The 27,939-nt window shown below is 48.4% G+C and overlaps 4 pseudogenes; all 4 read right to left on the reverse strand.

The window, feature by feature from the left end:
* Positions 1-3,786: 3,786 nt before the first annotated feature.
* LOC119934084 lies at positions 3,787-10,282 on the reverse strand (annotated as a pseudogene).
* A 3,423-nt stretch (positions 10,283-13,705) lies between these two features.
* Positions 13,706-16,049, reverse strand: LOC119934686 (annotated as a pseudogene).
* A 3,427-nt stretch (positions 16,050-19,476) lies between these two features.
* On the reverse strand, positions 19,477-21,820 carry LOC119934687 (annotated as a pseudogene).
* Positions 21,821-25,243: 3,423 nt separating this feature from the next.
* Positions 25,244-27,634, reverse strand: LOC119934688 (annotated as a pseudogene).
* Between the last annotated feature and the right edge of the window lie 305 nt (positions 27,635-27,939).

Below are 27,939 nucleotides of genomic sequence, written 5' to 3' on the forward strand. Positions count from 1 at the left end.
ATGGCATTTATTAAGCACTTACTACATGCAAATCACTGTTCTAAGCACTGGGGAGGTTACAAGGTGATCAGGCTGTCCCACGGGGGGCTCATACTGTTAATCCCCATTTTACAGATGAGGTAATTGAGGCACAGATAAATTAAGTGACTTGCCCAAAATCACACAGCTGACAATTGGTGGAGTTGGGATTTGAACCCATGACCTCTGACTCCAAAGCCCATGCTCTTTCCACTGAGTCATGCTGCAGAGAAGGACCATCAGACCTCAAGAACAACATAAACCCAACATCTCCAGAAAGCATGACAAAACCGACACAAAAGAACATAGGGAGTTCCAGGGATGATTCAGCAGCAATCACAGAGTGAAAAGATGATTTCCCTACCTCTGAGGATGATCCGATAGGATTTTGGGGGATACAGAGGTCATGACATCTAAACTGATGTCCCTACCTCTGGCAAGGACTGATCAGCTTCTAGATCAGTGAACTTCCCCACAGATACATACATGTATACAGATACATTTCTGTATTGCCCCACCACCTTAAACTGACATCAGAGGTGAGGAAACCCACTTCCAGGGCAGACTTGGGAAGGTTCATGATCCATTGGGAGTAGCAAGAGGGGAACTTGGGGAAAGAGTGGTGATCCCTCTCTCTCTCCTTCTTAGCACCTTGGGGTGGTCTCACAATCCCACTGGATCCAGAGGAACCAGGAATGTCAGAATGGGATGGAGGTGCTCCAATACCTCTGCTTTCAGTAAATGCCATTGATGGGGACATCTTGACTTCTTGTCTCATTCTTTGGATAATAATGTTGGGCTTCTGGATCAGGGGAATTGAGATTTTGGGGGAGTTCTTGGCAGAGGTCAGTTGTCAGCAACATGGGCAGGTGGTGGCCTTGAAACAGAAGACTCCCTGTACTTTATTACTTGTCCTGAGCTGGACAGGAACATGCCTGCTGGGACAACCTTCCCAGATTGGACCAGACTTGAAGAAAAGGAGATACTCAGAGTGCCCCACCATTGCTTTGTGCTCCCAGATATTTTTCCCTAGTGCACACCAGAGTTCACAAGAAAATTCACTGCCACGATCTTGCAGATGAATGGATTTTCATGCCCTGGAGACTCTGTGGCCTCAGGGGCTTTACCAGTGAATCAGAAAGCCTGCACTCACAGCAATCACCCTTTTAGACTGTGAGCCCACTGTTGGGTAGGGACTGTCTCTATATGTTGCCAACTTGTATTTCACAAGGGCTTAGTACAGTGCTCTGCACACAGTAAGCGCTCAATAAGTACGATTGATTGATTGATTGATTGATTGGTGAACATTCTGAGGAACTGAAAGATGAGACAGTCACAAAGCTTTAGCTCAGGGTGTTTGGACAGAAACTGAAGACAAACACTTAATGAAAAGATAATGGAAAGACAAAGATGTTTTTAACCCAGGATGGGACCATTTATTGTGAAGCAACCAGGTCGAGAAGCACAAGAAAAAGAGAGTGAGGGCTGTGATGGAAAAAATCACTTCAGGTTCAGAAAATTTGGTTCACAAGAACCTAGGTGGGGGATTTCTTAACCCAAAAGGGAAAGGATCAGGTAAAGTTCTCCATTATGTTTTTTCTCGTAAAATGTTAAGTGTGATGAAGAAGAGGTTGAAGATCCTGCATGGGAGGTGGTGAATGATGGAAACCAGAGTTTACAGCAAAGCCCATTCCAGTTTCTGGACTGCAGATTCCCCAGGGGTCTCTGGGAAGGGTAGGTCAGTAACAGGGAGCTACTGGAATCCGTAATTCCATGACGCTGAGGGAAAGAACTGGTTGCCAGGCAGGTTGCTCAGCAGCAACACGATGGGCCACAAGTAGGGCGGCAGCAAGGCTGGCAGCAAGGGGACACACAGCAAGTTGGGCGGCAGCAAGTCGTCCGGCAGCACGTGGTTTGGCAGCAGGTTGGGCGGCAGCAAGGCTGGCAGCAGCTGGACACACAGCAGGGTCGGGGGCAGCAGGGCCTGCAGCAGCTAGACACGCAGCAGGTAGGGCGGCAGCAAGGCTGGCAGCAGCTGGACCCACAGCACGGCGGGGGACAACAGGGCCTGCAGCAAGTAGACACACAGCAAGCTGGGCGGCAGCAGGGCTGGCAGCAGCCACACAGGGAGAATCTCGGGAAGCCACAGAAGCTTGTGGAACAGCAGTTGCAGGCCATGGTGGCGGTGGTTGTGACGGTTGTTCAGGTGTAAGGAGAAGTTCCTGATGTTTGGTTGCATCCATGCCACACTGCCTGTCTTTTATACACCCCTGGGGCTGCTGTGGTGAGGGGGAAGTGGAAACACATCCTTGTAATTGTTTGTATGCTAATTTATCATAATAAATTAAGGGGCAATTAAGTTTTCTCCAGATGAAATGTCCTGAACTTCCTCAAGGGGACCAATGTGTTTCCCAGGGGCACGAGAATTATCCAATCAGCTCTTGGCTTTCCAAATCACATGCTTCCTCTCCCCTGAGGAACATCACTTACATTCAGCCAGTTTCTTGCTTCCCCATCCCTGGGCCGTGGTCTGTCATGTGACTGTCTGACTCCTGGGCTTGGATAACCCACTCTGAGTAACCTAGGGGCCCAATCCCTTCCAGGGGAAAGTTCCACTACTGGGCCATTGCCGTGTTGAATGATCTGTTCTCTGGGGTGGAAGGCTGTCTGTGAAAGAAGAGGCCAGAGTCTCTGAAAGGGATCCTGAGGGATGAAACTGATTTTGTGAGTTGGGCGACAACAGTGAAGACTAGGTCTTTGCTGCCAGTCCCACCCCTGGACAAGATTTTATTCACCAAACCCTCCAACTTGGTTTCAATAAAATGAACCTTTAGCAATCTGCAGGATTGCTTCTGTACCTGGTGGACCAGGAAATATAGCAATTAGGAAAGTGTTGGGGTTTTTGAAGCCAAAAAGACCTAAAGAACAATTTCCATGACCTGGCAAAGTGCAAGGACTTTTCATGACAGGCATCCCAAAGTCCTGTAATCCTGGCACATTCATAGTCAGTGACACTGAGTATCCCAGAATGGACTGGGTTCATTCATTCATTCAGTCATATTTATCAAGCACTTACTGTGTTCAGAACACTGTACTAAGGGCTTGGGAAAGTACAATACAACAATAAACAGTGGTAGCAGTTTGAATGGAGAGGAAAAAGTGGATTTTAGCGATGTTGTGAAGTTGGGACCGACAATATTTGGTGACAGATTGAATTTGTGGGTTGAATGACAGAGAAGAGTGAAGGATAATGCCAAGGTTATGGGCTTGTGAGATGGGAAAGATGGTGATGCTGATTTGGCAACTGGAAACCCAACTGTGGGCTGAATTAAGGGACTTCCAAAACCAGATATATCACCAGAGAACACTGCATTGTCCCTCCTCAGATTGACAAATTCATTCATTCATTCAATCGTATTTATTGAGTGCTTACTGTATGCAGAGCATGTACTGAGTGCTTGAGAAGTACAAGTTGGTAACACATAGAGACGGTCCCTACCCAATAGCAGACTCAGATTGTCACAATGCCAGGCCAAAGGATGAGGACAAGGAGACTTCAGAATTTTAGCACTATTTAGAAGCCAGTGTCCATAATGGCTGGGAAAGGTGGCCATGGACTGGGAGGCCGGACCTGTTTCCATGGTGGTGAGGACTGTGTTCCCAAGGTAGCTGTCACGTAGTTGTGCTGTTTGTGGTCAGAGAGCTTCAAGTGGTTCAGGGAACCTGGACTTCAGCTGGTTGCAAGCAGTTGGCATGGACGGAGGTTGCTCAACAGCAAGATGATGTCCGACAAACCGGATGGCAGCAGATGGTTCAGCAGCAAGATGGACGGCAGCAAGGCTGGCAGCAGCTAAGCATGTGGCGGGGTCTGGGGCAGCAGAGTCTGCAGCAGGTGGACACACAGCAAGGTCGGGGGCAGCAGGGTCAGCAACAACTGGAAATGTAGCATGGTCAAGGACAGCAGGGCCTGTAGCAGGTCGGGCGGCAACAGGTGGTTTTGCAGCAAGTGGCTTGGCAACAGGTCAGGGGGCAACAAGGGCTGCTGCAGCAGCTGGGCTCACAGCAGGTCTCTTGGCAGCAGTCTCTTCCACAGCTCAGGGCAGAGCAGATGGATCCACAGCAGGAGTTGACCATGGTGTCGGTTGGTTCGGGGACTGGTATTGTCTCAGTGGTGGAGGAGATTTCCAAGTTTGAATGGCCCCTGGCACCCCGTGCCACTTGTATAAGCTGACAAGGTGGCACCTGGAAGAGAAGAGCCTCCTGATCCAGTATACGGAATTCCTTCCTTGCCATCACCGGGGCCAATTGGAAAGCAATGAGTAGATTAGCGTTTAAGGTTCTGCCAAGGAAGTGTGCTCAGACCCATGGGAAGGTTAATCAGCTAATTAGCTGGTTGCTTCCCAGGGCACAGGTTTGAATTTCCCCCTATTCTTCAGCCACTACAAACCATGATTTTGTCAAGTGACTGTGGGTCCTGATGGATTCCTCCCTGTATTCCAGGATGCTATGAGTCACGTAGGGTGAAGGTGCCCATAATTGGGCAGATTTCAGGATCAAACACCTTCCTGGAGGCAGGAATGCTGGTTGGGGGAGAGCAGGAAGGGGACACTGCCAGGTGGTTCGTGGGGAGTCACAGGGGAATCATGAGGAAGGAGGTGGATGAGTGAAAAACATCAGTTTGTCAGGATCCTGACAGAGAACTCCACAGCTCATATCCATTTCAATTTTGTACATATCCCCTTCTAGGCTGTAAGCTCCTTGTGGGGAAGGAATGTGTCCACCAACTCTGTTGTAGTGTACTCTCCTAAGCACATAGTACAGTGCTTAATGCACATTAAATGCTCAATAAATACCACTGATGGACATCTATAATTCATTTATTTCTATAGATGTCTGTCTCCACCTCTAGACTGTAAGTCCTTGTGGGCAGGAAATGTTCCCACACATTGTATTGCACTCTCCCAGGTGCTTTAGTGCAGTGCTCTGCATACAGTAAGCACTCAATAAATACAACTGATTGACTGATGGATTGCTTCTGATCTGTTGCCTTGAACATGTCAGGCATTGATTTGGCTGTGATGGCCCAGAGCTAAAGCGATGTTAATATGCACAAATTTTGACATACGAAGTGGACCTGGAGTTTGAGGAGTTGGGGAGGAAAGTGCTTGAAAAAAATAGGATGGGATGTTTAGCCAAAAAGAAAGGATGGGGCGTCTGGCCTGATACTGTAGCCTTGGCCTTGAGGTATGATGATGAGGAAACCATTCACCACAATGAATGACGATGGGTCAGGAAACTTTAGGACTGAGAATTTGTGCAAAGGAACAGAATATCATGCTAGTGGCTTGGGCGGCACCATGTGCGCTCATCAGTGCATATTCCCACTTGGGCAGGAATTTAGTTGTGATGAGTTAAAGAATGATGCAGCACATTGCTAAGTATAAGTGTTGTCTTTTCTCACTTTAGCCAGTTGGAGCATATGAGAATGGAAGGCAACTCTCCTGATTTCCAGAGCGGTGCTCTCTCCACTGAGCAGGAGAATGGGGTGAGACAGGTATGACCAGTGGCACAAGGGTGAAAGAAGTTCAAAGGCAGAGTGGTAATAATAATAATAATAATGGCATTTATTAAGCACTTACTATGTGCAAAGCACTGTTCTAAGCACTGGGGAGGTTACAAGGTGATCAGGTTGTCCCACGGGGGGCTCATACTCTTAATCCCCATTTTACAGATGAGGTAATTGAGGCACAGAGAAATTAAGTGACTTGCCCAAAATCACACAGCTGACAATTGGTGGAGTTGGGATTTGAACCCATGACCTCTGACTCCAAAGCCCATGCTCTTTCCACTGAGCCACGCTGCAGAGAAGGACCATCAGACCTCAAGAACAACATAAACCCAACATCTCCAGAAAGCATGACAAAACCGATGCAAAAGAGCATAGGGAGTTCCAGGGATGATTCAGCAGCAATCACAGAGTGAAAAGATGATTTCCCTACCTCTGAGGATGATCCGATAGGATTTTGGGGGATACAGAGGTCATGACATCTAAACTGATGTTCCTACCTCTGGCAAGGACTGATCAGCTTCTAGATCAGTGAACTCCCCCAAATATACAGATACATTTCTGTATTGCCCCACCACCTTAATTGACATCAGAGGTGAGGAAACCCACTTCCAGGGCAGACTCGGGAATGTTCATGATCCGTTGGGAGGAGCAAGAGGGGAACTTGGGGAAAGAGTGGTGATCCCTCTGTCTCTCCTTCTTAGCACCTTGGGGTGGTCTCACAATCCCACTGGATCCAGAGGAACCAGGAATGTCAGAATGGGATGGAGGCGCTCCAATGCCTCTGCTTCCAGTAAATGCCATTGATGGGGACATCTTGACTGCTTGTCTCATTCTTTGGGTAACAGTGTTGGGCTTCTGGGTCAGGGGAATTAAGATTTTGGGGGAGTTCTTGACAGAGGTCAGTTGTCAGCAACATGGGCAGGTGGTGGCCTTGAAACAGAAGACTCCCTGTACTTTATTACTTGTCCTGAGCTGGACAGGAACATGCCTGCTGGGACAACCTTCCCAGATTGGACCAGACTTGAAGAAAAGGAGATACTCAGAGTGCCCCATCATCATCAATCGTATTTATTGAGCGCTTACTATGTGCAGAGCACTGTACTAAGCGCTTGGGAAGTAGAAATTGGCAACCTCTAGAGACAGTCCCTACCCAACAGTGGGCTCACAGTCTAAAAGGGGAGGACAGAGAAGAAAACCAAACATACTAACAAAATAAAATCAATAGAATAGATATGTACAAGTAAAATAAATAAATAGAGTAATAAATCTGTACAAACATATATACATATATACAGGTGCTGTGGGGAAGGGAAGGAGGTAAGAAGGGGGGATGGAGAGGGTGACGAGGGGGAGAGGAAGGAAAGGGCTCAGTCTGGGAAGGCCTCCTGGAGGAGGTGAGCTCTCAATAGGGCCTTGAAGGGAGGAAGAGAGCTACCTTGGCGGATGGGCAGAGGGAGGGCATTCCAGGCCCGGGGGATGACGTGGGCCTGTGGTCAATGGCGGGACAGGGGCCCCACCATTGCTTTGTGCTCCCAGATATTATTCGCTAGTGCACACCAGAGTTCACAAGAAAATTCACGGCCACGATCTTGCAGATGAATGGATTTTCATGCCCTGGAGACTCTGTGGCCTCAGGGGCTTTACCAGTGAATCAGAAAGCCTGCAGTCACAGAAATCACCCTTTTAGACTGTGAGCCCACTGTTGGGTAGGGACTGTCTCTATATGTTGCCAACTTGTACTTCGCAAGCGCTTAGTACGGTGCTCTGCACACAGTAAGCGCTCAATAAATACGATTGATTGATTGATTGATTGATTGATTGATTGATTGATTGACTGGTGAACATTCTGAGGAACTGAAAGATGAGACAGTCACAAAGCTTTAGCTCAGGGTGTTTGGACAGAAACTGAAGACAAACACTTAATGAAAAGATAATGGAAAGACGAAGATGTTTTTAACCCAGGATGGGACCATTTATTTGGAAGCAACCAGGCCGAGAAGCACAAGAAAAAGAGAGTGAGGGCTGCGATGGAAAAAATCACTTCAGGTTCAGAAAATTTGGTTCACAAGAACCTAGGTGGGGGATTTCTTAACCCAAAAGGGAAAGGATCAGGTAAAGTTCTCCATTACGTTTTTTCTCATAAAATGTTAGGTGTGATGAAGAAGAGGTTGAAGATCCTGCATGGGAGGCAGTGAATGATGGAAACCAGTTTACAGCAAAGCCCATTCCAGTTTCTGGACTGCAGATTCTCCAGGGATCTCTGGGAAGGGTAGGTCAGTAACAGGGAGCTACTGAACTGCTATCCGTAATGCCATGACGTTGAGGGAAAGAACTGGTTGCCAGACAGGTTGCTCAGCAGCAACACGATGGGCCGCAAGTAGGGCGGCAGCAAGGCTGGCAGCAAGGGGACACACAGCAAGTTGGGCGGCAGCAAGTCGTCCGGCAGCACGTGGTTTGGCAGCAGGTTGGGCGGCAGCAAGGCTGGCAGCAGCTGGACACACAGCAGGGTCGGGGGCAGCAGGGCCTGCAGCAGCTAGACACGCAGCAGGTAGGGCGGCAGCAAGGCTGGCAGCAGCTGGACCCGCAGCACGGTGGAGGACAACAGGGCCTGCAGCAAGTAGACACACAGCAAGCTGGGCGGCAGCAGGGCTGGCAGCAGCCGCACAGGGAGAATCTTGGGAAGCCACAGAAGCTTGTGGAGCAGCAATTGCAGGCCATGGTGGTGGTGGTTGTGACGGTTGTTCAGGTGTAAGGAGAAGTTCCTGATGTTTGGTTGCATCCATGCTGCACTGCCTGTCTTTTATACCCCCCTGGGGCTGCTGTGGTGAGGGGGAAGTGGAAACACATCCTTGTAATTGTTTGTATGCTAATTTACCATAATAAATTAAGGGGCAATTAAGTTTTCTCCGGATGAAATGTCCTGAACTTCCTCAAGGGGTCCAATGTGTTTCCCAGGGGTACGAGAATCATCCAATCAGCTCTTGGCTTTCCAAATCACATGCTTCTTCTCCCCTGAGGAACATCACTTACATTCAGCCAGTTTCTTGCCTCTCCATCCCTGGGCTGTAGTCTGTCATGTGACTGTCTGACTCCTGGGTTTGGATAACCCACTCTGAGTAGCCTAGGGGCCCAATCCCTTCCAGGGGAAAGTTCCACTACTGGGCCATTGCCATGCTGAATGATCTGTTCTCTGGGGTGGAAGGCTGTCAGTGAAAGAAGAGGCCAGAGTCTCTGAAAGGGATCCTGAGGGATGAAACTGATTTTGTGAGTTGGGAGACAACAGTGAAGACTAGGTCTCTGCTGCCAGTCGCCCCCCGAACAAGATTTTATTGGCCAAAGCCTCCAACTTGGTTTCAATAAAATGAACCTTTAGCAATCTGCAGGATTGCTTCTGTACCTGGTGGACCAGGAAATATAGCAATTAGGAAAGTGTTGGGGTTTTTGAAGCCAAAAAGACCTAAAGAACAATTTCCATCATCTGGCAAAGTGCTAGGACTTTTCATGACATGCATCCCAAAGTCCTGTAATCCTGGCACATTCATAGTCAGTGACATTGAGTATCCCAGAGTGGACTGGGTTCATTCATTCATTCAGTCATATTTATTAAGCACTTACTGTGTGCAGAACACTCTACTAAGAGCTTGGGAAACTACAATACAACAATAAACAGTGGTAGCAGTTTGAATGGAGAGGAAAGAGTGGATTTTAGCGATGTTGTGAAGTTGGGACTGACAATATTTGGTGACGGATTGAATTTGTGGGTTGAATGAGAGAGAAGAATGAAGGATAATGTCAAGGGTATGGGCTTGTGAGATGGGAAGGATGGTGATGCTGATTCAGCAACTGGAAACCCAACTGTGGGCTGAAGGAAGGGACTTCCAAAACCAGAGCTATCACCAGAGAACACTGCATTGTCCCTCCTCAGATTGACAGATTCATTCATTCATTCATTCATTCAATCATATTTATTGAGCACTTACTGTGTGCAGAGCACTGTACTAAGCACTTGGGAAGTACAAGTTGGTAACACATAAAGACGGTCCCTACCCAATAGCAGGCTCAGATTGTCCCCTTGCCAGGCCGAAGGATGAAGACAAGGAGATTTTAGAATTTAAGTCGGGCCTTTTAGCACTATTTAGAAGCCAGTGTCCATAATGGCTGAGAAAGGTGGCCATGGACTGGGAGGCTGGACCTGTTTCCATGGTGGTGAGGACTGTGGTCCCAAGGTAGCTGTCAGGCAGTTGTGGTGTTTGTGGTCAGAGAGCATCAAGTGGTTCAGGGAACCTGGACTTCAGCTGCTTGCAAGCAGTTGGCATGGAAGGAGGTTGCTCAACAGCAAGATGATGTCCGACAAACCGGATGGCAGCAGATGGTTCAGCAGCAAGATGGACGGCAGCAAGGCTGGCAGCAGCTAAGCACGTGGCGGGGTCTGGGTCAGCAGAGTCTGCAGCAGGTGGACACACAGCAAGGTCGGGGGCAGCAGGGTCAGCAACAACTGGAAATGCAGCATGGTCAAGGACAGCAGGGCCTGTAGCAGGTCGGGCGGCAACAGGTGGTTCTGCAGCAAGTGGCTTGGCAACAGGTCAGGGGGCAACAAGGGCTGCTGCAGCAGCTGGGCTCACAGCAGGTCTCTTGGCAGCAGTCTCTTCCACAGCTCAGGGCAGAGCAGATGGGTCCACAGCAGGAGTTGACCATGGTGTCGGTTGGTTCAGGGACTGGTATTGTCTCAGTGGTGGAGGAGATTTCCAAGTTTGAATGGCCCCTGGCACCCCATGCCACTTGTATAACCTGACGGGGTGGCACCTGGAAGAGAAGAGCCTCCTGATCCAGTATACGGAATTCCTTCCTTGCCATCACCGGGGCCAATTGGAAAGCAATGAGTAGATTAGCGTTTAAGGTTCTGCCAAGGAAGTGTGCTCAGACCCATGGGAAGGTTAATCAGCTAATTAGCTGGTTGCTTCCCAGGGCACAGGTTTGAATTTCCCCCTATTCTTCAGCCACTACAAACCATGATTTTGTCAAGTGACTGTGGGTCCTGATGGATTCCTCCCTGTATTCCAGGAAGCTATGAGTCACGTAGGGTGAAGGTGCCCATAATTGGCCAGATTTCAGGATCAAACACCTTCCTGGAGGCAGGAATGCTGGTTGGGGGAGAGCAGGAAGGGGACACTTCCAGGTGGTTCATGGGGAGTCACAGGGGAATCATGAGGAAGGAGGTGAATGAGTGAAAAACATCAGTTTGTCAGGATCCTGAAAGAAAACTCCACAGCTCATATCCATTTCAATTATGTACATATCCCCTTCTAGGCTGTAAGCTCCTTGTGGGGAAGGAATGTGTTCACCAACTCTGTTGTAGTGTACGCTCCTAAACACGTAGTACAGTGCTTAATGCACATTAAATGCTCAATAAATACCACTGATGGACATCTATAATTAATTTATTTCTGTAGATGTCTGTCTCCACCTCTAGACTGTAAGTCCTTGTGGGCAGGGAATGTGCCCACACATTGCATTGCACTCTCCCAAGCGCTTTAATGCAGTGCTCTGTATACAGTAAGCACTCAATAAATACAACTGATTGATGGATTGCTTCTGGTCTGTTGCCTTGAACATGTCAGGCATTGATTTGGCTGTGACGGCCCGGAGCTAAAGCGATGTTAATATGCACAAATTTTGACATACGAAGTGGACCTGGAGTTTGAGGAGTTGCGGAGGAAAGTGCTTGAAAAAAATAGGATGGGATGTTTAGCCAAAAAGAAACGATGGGGCGTCTGGCCTGATACTGTAGCCTTGGGCCTTGAGGTATGATGATGAGGAAACCATTCACCACAATGAATGACGATGGGTCAGGAAACTTTAGGACTGAGAATTTGTGCAGAGGAACAGAATATCATGCTAGTGGCTTGGGCGGCACCATGTGCACTCATCCATGCATATTCATGCATATGTTGCCAACTTGTACTTCGCAAGCGCTTAGTACAGTGCTCTGCACACAGTAAGCGCTCAATAAATACGATTGATGATGATGATGATGATGATGATTCCCACTTGGGCAGGAATTTAGTTGTGATGAGTTAGAGAATGATGCAGCACATTGCTAAGTGTAAGTGTTGTCTTTTCTCACTTTAGCTAGTTGGAGCATATGAGAATGGAAGGCAACTCTCCTGATTTCCAGAGCGGTGCTCTCTCCACTGAGCAGGAGAATGGGGTGAGGCAGGTATGACCAGTGGCACAACAGTGAAAGAAGTTCAAAGGCAGAGTGATAATAATAATAATCATGATGGCATTTATTAAGCACTTACTACATGCAAATCACTGTTCTAAGCACTGGGGAGGTTACAAGGTGATCAGGCTGTCCCACGGGGGGCTCATACTGTTAATCCCCATTTTACAGATGAGGTAATTGAGGCACAGATAAATTAAGTGACTGGCCCAAAATCACACAGCTGACAATTGGTGGAGTCAGGAGTTGAACCCATGACCTCTGACTCCAAAGCCCATGCTCTTTCCACTGAGTCACACTGCAGAGAAGGACCATCAGACCTCAAGAACAACATAAACCCAACATCTCCAGAAAGCATGACAAAACCGACACAAAAGAACATAGGGAGTTCCAGGGATGATTCAGCAGCAATCACAGAGTGAAAAGATGATTTCCCTACCTCTGAGGATGATCCGATAGGATTTTGGGGGATACAGAGGTCATGACATCTAAACTGATGTCCCTACCTCTGGCAAGGACTGATCAGCTTCTAGATCAGTGAACTTCCCCACAGATACATACATGTATACAGATACATTTCTGTATTGCCCCACCACCTTAAACTGACATCAGAGGTGAGGAAACCCACTTCCAGGGCAGACTTGGGAAGGTTCATGATCCGTTGGGAGTAGCAAGAGGGGAACTTGGGGAAAGAGTGGTGATCCCTCTCTCTCTCCTTCTTAGCACCTTGGGGTGGTCTCACAATCCCACTGGATCCAGAGGAACCAGGAATGTCAGAATGGGATGGAGGTGCTCCAATACCTCTGCTTTCAGTAAATGCCATTGATGGGGACATCTTGACTTCTTGTCTCATTCTTTGGATAATAATGTTGGGCTTCTGGATCAGGGGAATTGAGATTTTGGGGGAGTTCTTGGCAGAGGTCAGTTGTCAGCAACATGGGCAGGTGGTGGCCTTGAAACAGAAGACTCCCTGTACTTTATTACTTGTCCTGAGCTGGACAGGAACATGCCTGCTGGGACAACCTTCCCAGATTGGACCAGACTTGAAGAAAAGGAGATACTCAGAGTGCCCCACCATTGCTTTGTGCTCCCAGATATTTTTCCCTAGTGCACACCAGAGTTCACAAGAAAATTCACTGCCACGATCTTGCAGATGAATGGATTTTCATGCCCTGGAGACTCTGTGGCCTCAGGGGCTTTACCAGTGAATCAGAAAGCCTGCAGTCACAGCAATCACCCTTTTAGACTGTGAGCCCACTGTTGGGTAGGGACTGTCTCTATATGTTGCCAACTTGTATTTCACAAGGGCTTAGTACAGTGCTCTGCACACAGTAAGCGCTCAATAAGTACGATTGATTGATTGATTGATTGATTGATTGGTGAACATTCTGAGGAACTGAAAGATGAGACAGTCACAAAGCTTTAGCTCAGGGTGTTTGGACAGAAACTGAAGACAAACACTTAATGAAAAGATAATGGAAAGACAAAGATGTTTTTAACCCAGGATGGGGCCATTTATTGGGAAGCAACGAGGCCGAGGAGCACAAGAAAAAGAGAGTGAGGGCTGCGATGGAAAAAATCACTTCAGGTTCAGAAAATTTGGTTCACAAGAACCTAGGTGGGGGATTTCTTAACCAAAAGGGAAAGGATCAGGTAAAGTTCTCCATTATGTTTTTTCTCGTAAAATGTTAGGTGTGATGAAGAAGAGGTTGAAGATCCTGCATGGGAGGCAGTGAATGATGGAAACCAGAGTTTACAGCAAAGCCCATTCCAGTTTCTGGACTGCAGATTCCCTAGGGGTCTCTGGGAAGGGTAGGTCAGTAACAGGGAGCTACTGAACTGCTATCCGTAATTCCATGACGTTGAGGGAAAGAACTGGTTGCCAGGCAGGTTGCTCAGCAGCAACACGATGGGCCGCAAGTAGGGCGGCAGCAAGGCTGGCAGCAAGGGGTCACACAGCAAGTTGGGCGGCAGCAAGTCGTCCGGCAGCACGTGGTTTGGCAGCAGGTTGGGCGGCAGCAAGGCTGGCAGCAGCTGGGCACACAGCAGGGTCGGGGGCAGCAGGGCCTGCAGCAGCTAGACACGCAGCAGGTAGGGCGGCAACAAGGCTGGCAGCAGCTGGACCCGCAGCACGGTGGGGGACAACAGGGCCTGCAGCAAGTAGACACACAGCAAGCTGGGCGGCAGCAGGGCTGGCAGCAGCCGCACAGGGAGAATCTTGGGAAGCCACAGAAGCTTGTGGAGCAGCAATTGCAGGCCATGGTGGTGGTGGTTGTGACGGTTGTTCAGGTGTAAGGAGAAGTTCCTGATGTTTGGTTGCATCCATGCCGCACTGCCTGTCTTTTATACCCCCCTGGGGCTGCTGTGGTGAGGGGGAAGTGGAAACACATCCTTGTAATTGTTTGTATGCTAATTTATCATAATAAATTAAGGGGCAATTAAGTTTTCTCCGGATGAAATGTCCTGAACTTCCTCAAGGGGACCAATGTGTTTCCCAGGGGCACGAGAATTATCCAATCAGCTCTTGGCTTTCCAAATCACATGCTTCCTCTCCCCTGAGGAACATCACTTGCATTCAGCCAGTTTCTTGCCTCTCCATCCCTGGGCTGTGGTCTGTCATGTGACTGTCTGACTCCCGGGCTTGGATAACCCACTCTGAGTAACCTAGGGGCCCAATCCCTTCCAGGGGAAAGTTCCACTACTGGGCCATTGCCATGTTGAATGATCTGTTCTCTGGGGTGGAAGACTATCATTGAAAGAAGAGTCCAGAGACTCAGAAACGGATCCTGAGGGATGAAACTAATTTTGTGAGCTGGGAGACAACAGTAAAGACTAGGTCTTTGCTGCCAGTCCCACCCCCGAACAAGATTTTATTGGCCAAAGCCTCCAACTTGGTTTCAATAAAATGAACCTTTAGCAATCTGCAGGATTGCTTCTGTACCTGGTGGACCAGGAAATATAGCAATTAGGAAAGTGTTGGGTTTTTTGAAGCCAAAAAGACCTAAAGAACAATTTCCATGATCTGGCAAAGTGCTAGGACTTTTCATGACAGGCATCCCAAAGTCCTGTAAACCTGGCACATTAATAGTCAGTGACATTGACTATCCCAGAATGGACTGGGTTCATTCATTCATTCAGTCATATTTATTAAGCACTTACTGTGTTCAGAACACTGTACTAAGAGCTTGGGAAAGTACAATACAACAATAAACAGTGGTAGCAGTTTGAATGGAGAGGAAAGAGTGGATTTTAGCGATGTTGTGAAGTTGGGACCGACAATATTTGGTGACAGATTGAATTTGTGGGTTGAATGAGAGAGAAGAGTGAAGGATAATGCCAAGGTTATGGGCTTGTGAGATGGGAAGGATGGTGATGCTGATTTGGCAACTGGAAACCCAACTGTGGGCTGAAGGAAGGGACTTCCAAAACCAGAGCTATCACGAGAGAACACTGCATTGTCCCTCCTCAGATTGAAAGATTCATTCATTCATTCATTCATTCAATGGTATTTATTGAGTGCTTACTGTATGCAGAGCATGTACTAAGCGCTTGGGAAGTACAAGTTGGTAACACATAGATACGGTCCCTACCCAATAGCAGGCTCAGATTGTCCCCTTGCCAGGCCGAAGGATGAAGACAAGGAGATTTCAGAATTTAAGTCAGGCCCTTTAGCACTATTTAGAAGCCAGTGTCCATAATGGCTGAGAAAGGTGGCCATGGACTGGGAGGCCGGACCTGTTTCCATGGTGGTGAGGACTGTGGTCCCAAGGTAGCTGTCACGTAGTTGTGCTGTTTGTGGTCAGAGAGCTTCAAGTGGTTCAGGGAACCTGGACTTCAGCTGCTTGCAAGCAGTTGGCATGGAAGGAGGTTGCTCAACAGCAAGATGATGTCCCACAAACAGGATGGCAGCAGATGGTTCAGCAGCAAAGATGAGCAGCAGCAAGGCTGGCAGCAGCTAAGCACGTGGCGGGGTCTGGGGCAGCAGAGTCTGCAGCAGGTGGACACACAGCAAGGTCAGGGGCAGCAGGGGCAGCAACACCTAGAAATGCAGCATGGTCGAGGACAGCAGGGCCTGCACCAGGTTGGGCGGCAACAGGCGGTTCTGCAGCAAGTGGCTTGGCAACAGGTCGGGGGGCAACAAGGGCTGCTGCAGCAGCTGGGCTCACAGCAGGTCTCTTGGCAGCAGTCTCTTCCACAGCTCAGGGCAGAGCAGATGGATCCACAGCAGGAGTTGACCATGGTGTCGGTTGGTTCGGGAACTGGTATTGTCTCAGTGGTGGAGGAGATTTCCAAGTTTGAATGGCCCCTGGCACCCCGTGCCACTTGTATAACCTGACGGGGTGGCACCTGGAAGAGAAGAGCCTCCTGATCCAGTATACGGAATTCCTTCCTTGCCATCACCGGGGCCAATTGGAAAGCAATGAGTAGATTAGCGTTTAAGGTTCTGCCAAGGAAGTGTGCTCAGACCCATGGGAAGGTTAATCAGCTAATTAGCTGGGTGCTTCCCAGGGCACAGGTTTGAATTTCCCCCTATTCTTCAGCCACTACAAACCATGATTTTGTCAAGTGACTGTGGGTCCTGATGGATTCCTCCCTGTATTCCAGGATGCTATGAGTCACGTAGGGTGAAGGTGCCCATAATTGGGCAGATTTCAGGATCAAACACCTTCCTGGAGACAGGAATGCTGGTTGGGGGAGCGCAGGAAGGGGACACTTCCAGGTGGTTTGTGGGGAGTCACAGGGGAATCATGAGGAAGGAGGTGGATGAGTGAAAGACATCAGTTTGTCAGGATCCTGACAGAGAACTCCACAGCTCATATCCATTCCAGTTATGTGCATATCTCCTTATAGGCTGTAAGCTCCTTGTGGGGAAGGAATGTGTCCACCAACTCTGTTGTAGTGTACTCTCCTAAGCACATAGTACAGTGCTTAATGCACATTAAATGCTCAATAAATACCACTGATGGACATCTACAATTAATTTATTTCTGTAGATGTCTGTCTCCACCTCTAGACTGTAAGTCCTTGTGGGCAGGGAATGTGCCCACACATTGTATTGCACTCTCCCAAGCGCATTAGTGCAGTGCTCTGCATACAGTAAGCACTCAATAAATACAACTGATTGACTGATGGATTGCTTCTGGTCTGTTGCCTTGAACATGTCAGGCATTGATTTGGCTGTGACGGCCCGGAGCTAAAGCGATGTTAATATGCACAAATTTTGACATACGAAGTGGACCTGGAGTTTGAGGAGTTGGGGAGGAAAGTGCTTGAAAAAAATAGGATGGGATGTTTAGCCAAAAAGAAAGGATGGGGCATCTGGCCTGATACTGTAGCCTTGGGCCTTGAGGTATGATGATGGGGAAACCATTCACCACAATGAATGACGATGGGTCAGGAAACTTTAGGACTGAGAATTTGTGCAGAGGAACAGAATATCATGCTAGTGGCTTGGGCGGCACCATGTGCACTCATCCATGCATATTCATGCATATGTTGCCAACTTGTACTTCGCAAGCGCTTAGTACAGTGCTCTGCACACAGTAAGCGCTCAATAAATACGATTGATGATGATGATGATGATGATGATTCCCACTTGGGCAGGAATTTAGTTGTGATGAGTTAGAGAATGATGCAGCACATTGTTAAGTGTAAGTGTTGTCTTTTCTCACTTTAGCTAGTTGGAGCATATGAGAATGGAAGGCAACTCTCCTGGTTTCCAGAGCCGTGCTCTCTCCACTGAGCAGGAGAATGGGGTGAGGCAGGTATGACCAGTGGCACAACGGTGAAAGAAGTTCAAAGGCAGAGTGATAATAATAATAATCATGATGGCATTTATTAAGCACTTACTACATGCAAATCACTGTTCTAAGCACTGGGGAGGTTACAAGGTGATCAGGCTGTCCCACGGGGGGCTCATACTGTTAATCCCCATTTTACAGATGAGGTAATTGAGGCACAGATAAATTAAGTGACTGGCCCAAAATCACACAGCTGACAATTGGTGGAGTCAGGAGTTGAACCCATGACCTCTGACTCCAAAGCCCATGCTCTTTCCACTGAGTCACACTGCAGAGAAGGACCATCAGACCTCAAGAACAACATAAACCCAACATCTCCAGAAAGCATGACAAAACCGACACAAAAGAACATAGGGAGTTCCAGGGATGATTCAGCAGCAATCACAGAGTGAAAAGATGATTTCCCTACCTCTGAGGATGATCCGATAGGATTTTGGGGGATACAGAGGTCATGACATCTAAACTGATGTCCCTACCTCTGGCAAGGACTGATCAGCTTCTAGATCAGTGAACTTCCCCACAGATACATACATGTATACAGATACATTTCTGTATTGCCCCACCACCTTAAACTGACATCAGAGGTGAGGAAACCCACTTCCAGGGCAGACTTGGGAAGGTTCATGATCCGTTGGGAGTAGCAAGAGGGGAACTTGGGGAAAGAGTGGTGATCCCTCTCTCTCTCCTTCTTAGCACCTTGGGGTGGTCTCACAATCCCACTGGATCCAGAGGAACCAGGAATGTCAGAATGGGATGGAGGTGCTCCAATACCTCTGCTTTCAGTAAATGCCATTGATGGGGACATCTTGACTTCTTGTCTCATTCTTTGGATAATAATGTTGGGCTTCTGGATCAGGGGAATTGAGATTTTGGGGGAGTTCTTGGCAGAGGTCAGTTGTCAGCAACATGGGCAGGTGGTGGCCTTGAAACAGAAGACTCCCTGTACTTTATTACTTGTCCTGAGCTGGACAGGAACATGCCTGCTGGGACAACCTTCCCAGATTGGACCAGACTTGAAGAAAAGGAGATACTCAGAGTGCCCCACCATTGCTTTGTGCTCCCAGATATTTTTCCCTAGTGCACACCAGAGTTCACAAGAAAATTCACTGCCACGATCTTGCAGATGAATGGATTTTCATGCCCTGGAGACTCTGTGGCCTCAGGGGCTTTACCAGTGAATCAGAAAGCCTGCAGTCACAGCAATCACCCTTTTAGACTGTGAGCCCACTATTGGGTAGGGACTGTCTCTATATGTTGCCAACTTGTATTTCACAAGGGCTTAGTACAGTGCTCTGCACACAGTAAGCGCTCAATAAGTACGATTGATTGATTGATTGATTGATTGATTGGTGAACATTCTGAGGAACTGAAAGATGAGACAGTCACAAAGCTTTAGCTCAGGGTGTTTGGACAGAAACTGAAGACAAACACTTAATGAAAAGATAATGGAAAGACAAAGATGTTTTTAACCCAGGATGGGGCCATTTATTGGGAAGCAACGAGGCCGAGGAGCACAAGAAAAAGAGAGTGAGGGCTGCGATGGAAAAAATCACTTCAGGTTCAGAAAATTTGGTTCACAAGAACCTAGGTGGGGGATTTCTTAACCAAAAGGGAAAGGATCAGGTAAAGTTCTCCATTATGTTTTTTCTCGTAAAATGTTAGGTGTGATGAAGAAGAGGTTGAAGATCCTGCATGGGAGGCAGTGAATGATGGAAACCAGAGTTTACAGCAAAGCCCATTCCAGTTTCTGGACTGCAGATTCCCTAGGGGTCTCTGGGAAGGGTAGGTCAGTAACAGGGAGCTACTGAACTGCTATCCGTAATTCCATGACGTTGAGGGAAAGAACTGGTTGCCAGGCAGGTTGCTCAGCAGCAACACGATGGGCCGCAAGTAGGGCGGCAGCAAGGCTGGCAGCAAGGGGTCACACAGCAAGTTGGGCGGCAGCAAGTCGTCCGGCAGCACGTGGTTTGGCAGCAGGTTGGGCGGCAGCAAGGCTGGCAGCAGCTGGGCACACAGCAGGGTCGGGGGCAGCAGGGCCTGCAGCAGCTAGACACGCAGCAGGTAGGGCGGCAACAAGGCTGGCAGCAGCTGGACCCGCAGCACGGTGGGGGACAACAGGGCCTGCAGCAAGTAGACACACAGCAAGCTGGGCGGCAGCAGGGCTGGCAGCAGCCGCACAGGGAGAATCTTGGGAAGCCACAGAAGCTTGTGGAGCAGCAATTGCAGGCCATGGTGGTGGTGGTTGTGACGGTTGTTCAGGTGTAAGGAGAAGTTCCTGATGTTTGGTTGCATCCATGCCGCACTGCCTGTCTTTTATACCCCCCTGGGGCTGCTGTGGTGAGGGGGAAGTGGAAACACATCCTTGTAATTGTTTGTATGCTAATTTATCATAATAAATTAAGGGGCAATTAAGTTTTCTCCGGATGAAATGTCCTGAACTTCCTCAAGGGGACCAATGTGTTTCCCAGGGGCACGAGAATTATCCAATCAGCTCTTGGCTTTCCAAATCACATGCTTCCTCTCCCCTGAGGAACATCACTTGCATTCAGCCAGTTTCTTGCCTCTCCATCCCTGGGCTGTGGTCTGTCATGTGACTGTCTGACTCCCGGGCTTGGATAACCCACTCTGAGTAACCTAGGGGCCCAATCCCTTCCAGGGGAAAGTTCCACTACTGGGCCATTGCCATGTTGAATGATCTGTTCTCTGGGGTGGAAGACTATCATTGAAAGAAGAGTCCAGAGACTCAGAAACGGATCCTGAGGGATGAAACTAATTTTGTGAGCTGGGAGACAACAGTAAAGACTAGGTCTTTGCTGCCAGTCCCACCCCCGAACAAGATTTTATTGGCCAAAGCCTCCAACTTGGTTTCAATAAAATGAACCTTTAGCAATCTGCAGGATTGCTTCTGTACCTGGTGGACCAGGAAATATAGCAATTAGGAAAGTGTTGGGTTTTTTGAAGCCAAAAAGACCTAAAGAACAATTTCCATGATCTGGCAAAGTGCTAGGACTTTTCATGACAGGCATCCCAAAGTCCTGTAAACCTGGCACATTAATAGTCAGTGACATTGACTATCCCAGAATGGACTGGGTTCATTCATTCATTCAGTCATATTTATTAAGCACTTACTGTGTTCAGAACACTGTACTAAGAGCTTGGGAAAGTACAATACAACAATAAACAGTGGTAGCAGTTTGAATGGAGAGGAAAGAGTGGATTTTAGCGATGTTGTGAAGTTGGGACCGACAATATTTGGTGACAGATTGAATTTGTGGGTTGAATGAGAGAGAAGAGTGAAGGATAATGCCAAGGTTATGGGCTTGTGAGATGGGAAGGATGGTGATGCTGATTTGGCAACTGGAAACCCAACTGTGGGCTGAAGGAAGGGACTTCCAAAACCAGAGCTATCACGAGAGAACACTGCATTGTCCCTCCTCAGATTGAAAGATTCATTCATTCATTCATTCATTCAATGGTATTTATTGAGTGCTTACTGTATGCAGAGCATGTACTAAGCGCTTGGGAAGTACAAGTTGGTAACACATAGATACGGTCCCTACCCAATAGCAGGCTCAGATTGTCCCCTTGCCAGGCCGAAGGATGAAGACAAGGAGATTTCAGAATTTAAGTCAGGCCCTTTAGCACTATTTAGAAGCCAGTGTCCATAATGGCTGAGAAAGGTGGCCATGGACTGGGAGGCCGGACCTGTTTCCATGGTGGTGAGGACTGTGGTCCCAAGGTAGCTGTCACGTAGTTGTGCTGTTTGTGGTCAGAGAGCTTCAAGTGGTTCAGGGAACCTGGACTTCAGCTGCTTGCAAGCAGTTGGCATGGAAGGAGGTTGCTCAACAGCAAGATGATGTCCCACAAACAGGATGGCAGCAGATGGTTCAGCAGCAAAGATGAGCAGCAGCAAGGCTGGCAGCAGCTAAGCACGTGGCGGGGTCTGGGGCAGCAGAGTCTGCAGCAGGTGGACACACAGCAAGGTCAGGGGCAGCAGGGGCAGCAACACCTAGAAATGCAGCATGGTCGAGGACAGCAGGGCCTGCACCAGGTTGGGCGGCAACAGGCGGTTCTGCAGCAAGTGGCTTGGCAACAGGTCGGGGGGCAACAAGGGCTGCTGCAGCAGCTGGGCTCACAGCAGGTCTCTTGGCAGCAGTCTCTTCCACAGCTCAGGGCAGAGCAGATGGATCCACAGCAGGAGTTGACCATGGTGTCGGTTGGTTCGGGAACTGGTATTGTCTCAGTGGTGGAGGAGATTTCCAAGTTTGAATGGCCCCTGGCACCCCGTGCCACTTGTATAACCTGACGGGGTGGCACCTGGAAGAGAAGAGCCTCCTGATCCAGTATACGGAATTCCTTCCTTGCCATCACCGGGGCCAATTGGAAAGCAATGAGTAGATTAGCGTTTAAGGTTCTGCCAAGGAAGTGTGCTCAGACCCATGGGAAGGTTAATCAGCTAATTAGCTGGGTGCTTCCCAGGGCACAGGTTTGAATTTCCCCCTATTCTTCAGCCACTACAAACCATGATTTTGTCAAGTGACTGTGGGTCCTGATGGATTCCTCCCTGTATTCCAGGATGCTATGAGTCACGTAGGGTGAAGGTGCCCATAATTGGGCAGATTTCAGGATCAAACACCTTCCTGGAGACAGGAATGCTGGTTGGGGGAGCGCAGGAAGGGGACACTTCCAGGTGGTTTGTGGGGAGTCACAGGGGAATCATGAGGAAGGAGGTGGATGAGTGAAAGACATCAGTTTGTCAGGATCCTGACAGAGAACTCCACAGCTCATATCCATTCCAGTTATGTGCATATCTCCTTATAGGCTGTAAGCTCCTTGTGGGGAAGGAATGTGTCCACCAACTCTGTTGTAGTGTACTCTCCTAAGCACATAGTACAGTGCTTAATGCACATTAAATGCTCAATAAATACCACTGATGGACATCTACAATTAATTTATTTCTGTAGATGTCTGTCTCCACCTCTAGACTGTAAGTCCTTGTGGGCAGGGAATGTGCCCACACATTGTATTGCACTCTCCCAAGCGCATTAGTGCAGTGCTCTGCATACAGTAAGCACTCAATAAATACAACTGATTGACTGATGGATTGCTTCTGGTCTGTTGCCTTGAACATGTCAGGCATTGATTTGGCTGTGACGGCCCGGAGCTAAAGCGATGTTAATATGCACAAATTTTGACATACGAAGTGGACCTGGAGTTTGAGGAGTTGGGGAGGAAAGTGCTTGAAAAAAATAGGATGGGATGTTTAGCCAAAAAGAAAGGATGGGGCATCTGGCCTGATACTGTAGCCTTGGGCCTTGAGGTATGATGATGGGGAAACCATTCACCACAATGAATGACGATGGGTCAGGAAACTTTAGGACTGAGAATTTGTGCAGAGGAACAGAATATCATGCTAGTGGCTTGGGCGGCACCATGTGCACTCATCCATGCATATTCATGCATATGTTGCCAACTTGTACTTCGCAAGCGCTTAGTACAGTGCTCTGCACACAGTAAGCGCTCAATAAATACGATTGATGATGATGATGATGATGATGATTCCCACTTGGGCAGGAATTTAGTTGTGATGAGTTAGAGAATGATGCAGCACATTGTTAAGTGTAAGTGTTGTCTTTTCTCACTTTAGCTAGTTGGAGCATATGAGAATGGAAGGCAACTCTCCTGGTTTCCAGAGCCGTGCTCTCTCCACTGAGCAGGAGAATGGGGTGAGGCAGGTATGACCAGTGGCACAACGGTGAAAGAAGTTCAAAGGCAGAGTGATAATAATAATAATCATGATGGCATTTATTAAGCACTTACTACATGCAAATCACTGTTCTAAGCACTGGGGAGGTTACAAGGTGATCAGGCTGTCCCACGGGGGGCTCATACTGTTAATCCCCATTTTACAGATGAGGTAATTGAGGCACAGATAAATTAAGTGACTGGCCCAAAATCACACAGCTGACAATTGGTGGAGTCAGGAGTTGAACCCATGACCTCTGACTCCAAAGCCCATGCTCTTTCCACTGAGTCACACTGCAGAGAAGGACCATCAGACCTCAAGAACAACATAAACCCAACATCTCCAGAAAGCATGACAAAACCGACACAAAAGAACATAGGGAGTTCCAGGGATGATTCAGCAGCAATCACAGAGTGAAAAGATGATTTCCCTACCTCTGAGGATGATCCGATAGGATTTTGGGGGATACAGAGGTCATGACATCTAAACTGATGTCCCTACCTCTGGCAAGGACTGATCAGCTTCTAGATCAGTGAACTTCCCCACAGATACATACATGTATACAGATACATTTCTGTATTGCCCCACCACCTTAAACTGACATCAGAGGTGAGGAAACCCACTTCCAGGGCAGACTTGGGAAGGTTCATGATCCGTTGGGAGTAGCAAGAGGGGAACTTGGGGAAAGAGTGGTGATCCCTCTCTCTCTCCTTCTTAGCACCTTGGGGTGGTCTCACAATCCCACTGGATCCAGAGGAACCAGGAATGTCAGAATGGGATGGAGGTGCTCCAATACCTCTGCTTTCAGTAAATGCCATTGATGGGGACATCTTGACTTCTTGTCTCATTCTTTGGATAATAATGTTGGGCTTCTGGATCAGGGGAATTGAGATTTTGGGGGAGTTCTTGGCAGAGGTCAGTTGTCAGCAACATGGGCAGGTGGTGGCCTTGAAACAGAAGACTCCCTGTACTTTATTACTTGTCCTGAGCTGGACAGGAACATGCCTGCTGGGACAACCTTCCCAGATTGGACCAGACTTGAAGAAAAGGAGATACTCAGAGTGCCCCACCATTGCTTTGTGCTCCCAGATATTTTTCCCTAGTGCACACCAGAGTTCACAAGAAAATTCACTGCCACGATCTTGCAGATGAATGGATTTTCATGCCCTGGAGACTCTGTGGCCTCAGGGGATTTACCAGTGAATCAGAAAGCCTGCAGTCACAGCAATCACCCTTTTAGACTGTGAGCCCACTATTGGGTAGGGACTGTCTCTATATGTTGCCAACTTGTACTTCGCAAGTGCTTAGTACAGTGCTCTGCACACAGTAAGCGCTCAATAAATACGATTAATTGATTGATTGATTGATTGGTGAACATTCTGAGGAACTGAAAGATGAGACAGTCACAAAGCTTTAGCTCAGGGTGTTTGGACAGAAACTGAAGACAAACACTTAATGAAAAGATAATGGAAAGACAAAGATGTTTTTAACCCAGGATGGGACCATTTATTAGGAAGCAACCAGGCCGAGAAGCACAGGAAAAAGGGAGTGAGGGCTGCGATGGAAAAAATCACTTCACGTTCAGAAAATTTGGTTCACAAGAACCTAGGTGGGGGATTTCTTAACCAAAAGGGAAAGGATCAGATAAAGTTCTCCATTATGTTTATTCTCGTAAAATGTTAGGTGTGATGAAGAAGAGGTTGAAAATCCTGCATGGGAGACGGTGACTGATGGAAACCAGAGTTTACAGAAAATCCCATTCCATTTTCTGGACTGCAGATTCCCCAGGGGTCTCTGGGAAGGGTAGGTCAGTAACAGGGAGCTCCTGGACTGCTATCCGTAATGCCATGACGCTGAGGGAAAGAACTGGTTGCCAGGCAGGTTGCTCAGCAGCAACACGATGGGCTGCAAGGAGGGCGGCAGCAAGGCTGGCAGCAAGGGGACACACAGCAAGTTGGGCGGCAGCAAGTCGTGCGGCAGCACGTGGTTTGGCAGCAGGTTGGGCGGCAGCAAGGCTGGCAGCAGCTGGACACACAGCAGGGTCGGGGGCAGCAGGGTCTGCAGCAGCTAGACACGCAGCAGGTAGGGCGGCAGCAAGGCTGGCAGCAGCTGGACCCGCAGCACGGTGGGGGACAACAGGGCCTGCAGCAAGTAGACACACAGCAAGCTGGGCGGCAGCAGGGCTGGCAGCAGCCGCACAGGGAGAATCTCGGGAAGCCACAGAAGCTTGTGGAGCAGCAATTGCAGGCCATGGTGGTGGTGGTTGTGATGGTTGTTCAGGTGTAAGGAGAAGTTCCTGATGTTTGGTTGCATCCATGCCACACTGCCTGTCTTTTATACCCCCCTGGGGCTGCTGTGGTGAGGGGCAAGTGGAAACACATCCTTGTAATTGTTTGTATGCTAATTTATCATAATAAATTAAGGGGCAATTCAGTTTTCTCCGGATGAAATGTCCTGAACTTCCTCAAGGGGACCAATGTGTTTCCCAGGGGCACGAGAATCATCCAATCAGCTCTTGGCTTTCCAAATCACATGCTTCCTCTCCCCTGAGGAACATCACTTACATTCAGCCAGTTTCTTGCTTCCCCATCCCTGGGCCGTGGTCTGTCATGTGACTGTCTGACTCCTGGGCTTGGATAACCCACTCTGAGTAACCCAGGGGCCCAATCCCTGCCAGGGGAAAATTCCACTACTGGGCCATTGCCATGTTGAATGATCTGTTCTCTGGGGTGGAAGGCTGTCTGTGAAAGAAGAGGCCAGAGTCTCTGAAAGGGATCCTGAGGGATGAAACTGATTTTGTGAGTTGGGCGACAACAGTGAAGACTAGGTCTTTGCTGCCAGTCCCACCCCTGGACAAGATTTTATTCACCAAACCCTCCAGCTTGGTTTCAATAAAATGAACCTTTATATTCTGCAGGATTGCTTCTGTACCTGGTGGACCAGGAAATATAGCAATTAGGAAAGTGTTGGGGTTTTTGAAGCCAAAAAGACCTAAAGAACAATTTCCATGATCTGGCAAAGTGCTAGGACTTTTCACGACAGGCATCCCAAAGTCCTGTAATCCTGGCACATTCATAGTCAGTGACATTGAGTATCCCAGAGTGGACTGGGTTCATTCATTCATTCAATCATATTTATTAAGCACTTACTGTGTGCAGAATACTCTACTAAGAGCTTGGGAAAGTACAATACAACAATAAAACGTGGTAGCAGTTTGAATGGAGAGGAAAGAGTGGATTTTAGCGATGTTGTGAAGTTGGGACCGACAATATTTGGTGACGGATTGAATTTGTGTGTTGAATGAGAGAGAAGAGTGAAGGATAATGTCAAGGTTATGGGCTTGTGAGATGGGAAAGATGGTGATGCTGATTTGGCAACTGGAAACCCAACTGTGGGCTGAATTAAGGGACTTCCAAAACCAGAGATATCACCAGAGAACACTGCATTGTCCCTCCTCAGATTGACAAATTCATTCATTCATTCATTCAATCGTATTTATTGAGTGCTTACTGTATGCAGAGCATGTACTGAGTGCTTGGGAAGTACAAGTTGGTAACACATAGAGACATTCCCTACCCAATAGCAGACTCAGATTGTCACAATGCCCGGCCAAAGGATGAGGACAAGGAGACTTCAGAATTTAAGTCGGGCCCTTTAGCACTATTTAGAAGCCAGTGTCCACAATGGCTGAGAAAGGTGGCCATGGACTGGGAGGCCGGACCTGTTTCCATGTTGGTGAGGACTGTGGTCGCAAGGTAGCTGTCACGTAGTTGTGCTGTTTGTGGTCAGAGAGCTTCAAGTGGTTCAGGGAACCTGGACTTCAGCTGCTTGCAAGCAGTTGGCATGGAGTTTGCTCAACAGCAAGATGATGTCCCACAAACAGGATGGCAGCAGATGGTTCAGCAGCAAGATGGACGGCAGCAAGGCTGGCAGCAGCTAAGCACGTGGCGGGGTCTAGGGCAGCAGAGTCTGCAGCAGGTGGACACACAGCAAGGTTGGGGGCAACAGGGGCAGCAACTACTGGAAATGCAGCATGGTCGACGACAGCAGGGCCTGCAGCAGGTCGGGCGTCAACAGGTGGTTCTGCAGCAAGTGGCTTGGCAACAGGTCGGGGGGCAACAAGGGCTGCTGCAGCAGCTGGGCTCACAGAAGGTCTCTTGGCAGCAGTCTCTTCCACAGCTCAGGGCAGAGCAGATGGATCTGCAGCAGGAGTTGACCATGGTGTCGGTTGGTTCGGGGACTGGTATTGTCTCAGTGGTGGAGGAGATTTCCAAGTTTGAATGGCCCCTGGCACCCCATGCCACTTGTATAACCTGACAGGGTGGCACCTGGAAGAGAAGAGCCTCCTGATCCAGTATACGGAATTCCTTCTTTGCCATGACCGGGGCCAATTGGAAAGCAATGAGTAGATTAGCGTTTAAGGTTCTGCCAAGGAAGTGTGCTCAGACCCATGGGAAGGTTAATCAGCTAATTAGCTGGGTGCTTCCCAGGGAACAGGTTTGAATTTCCCCCTGTTCTTCAGCCATTACAAACCATGATTTTGTCAAGTGACTGTGGGTCCTGATGGATTCCTCCCTGTATT

This window comes from Tachyglossus aculeatus, chromosome 11 (genome assembly GCF_015852505.1).
Source record: "Tachyglossus aculeatus isolate mTacAcu1 chromosome 11, mTacAcu1.pri, whole genome shotgun sequence".
NCBI lineage: Eukaryota > Metazoa > Chordata > Mammalia > Monotremata > Tachyglossidae > Tachyglossus > Tachyglossus aculeatus.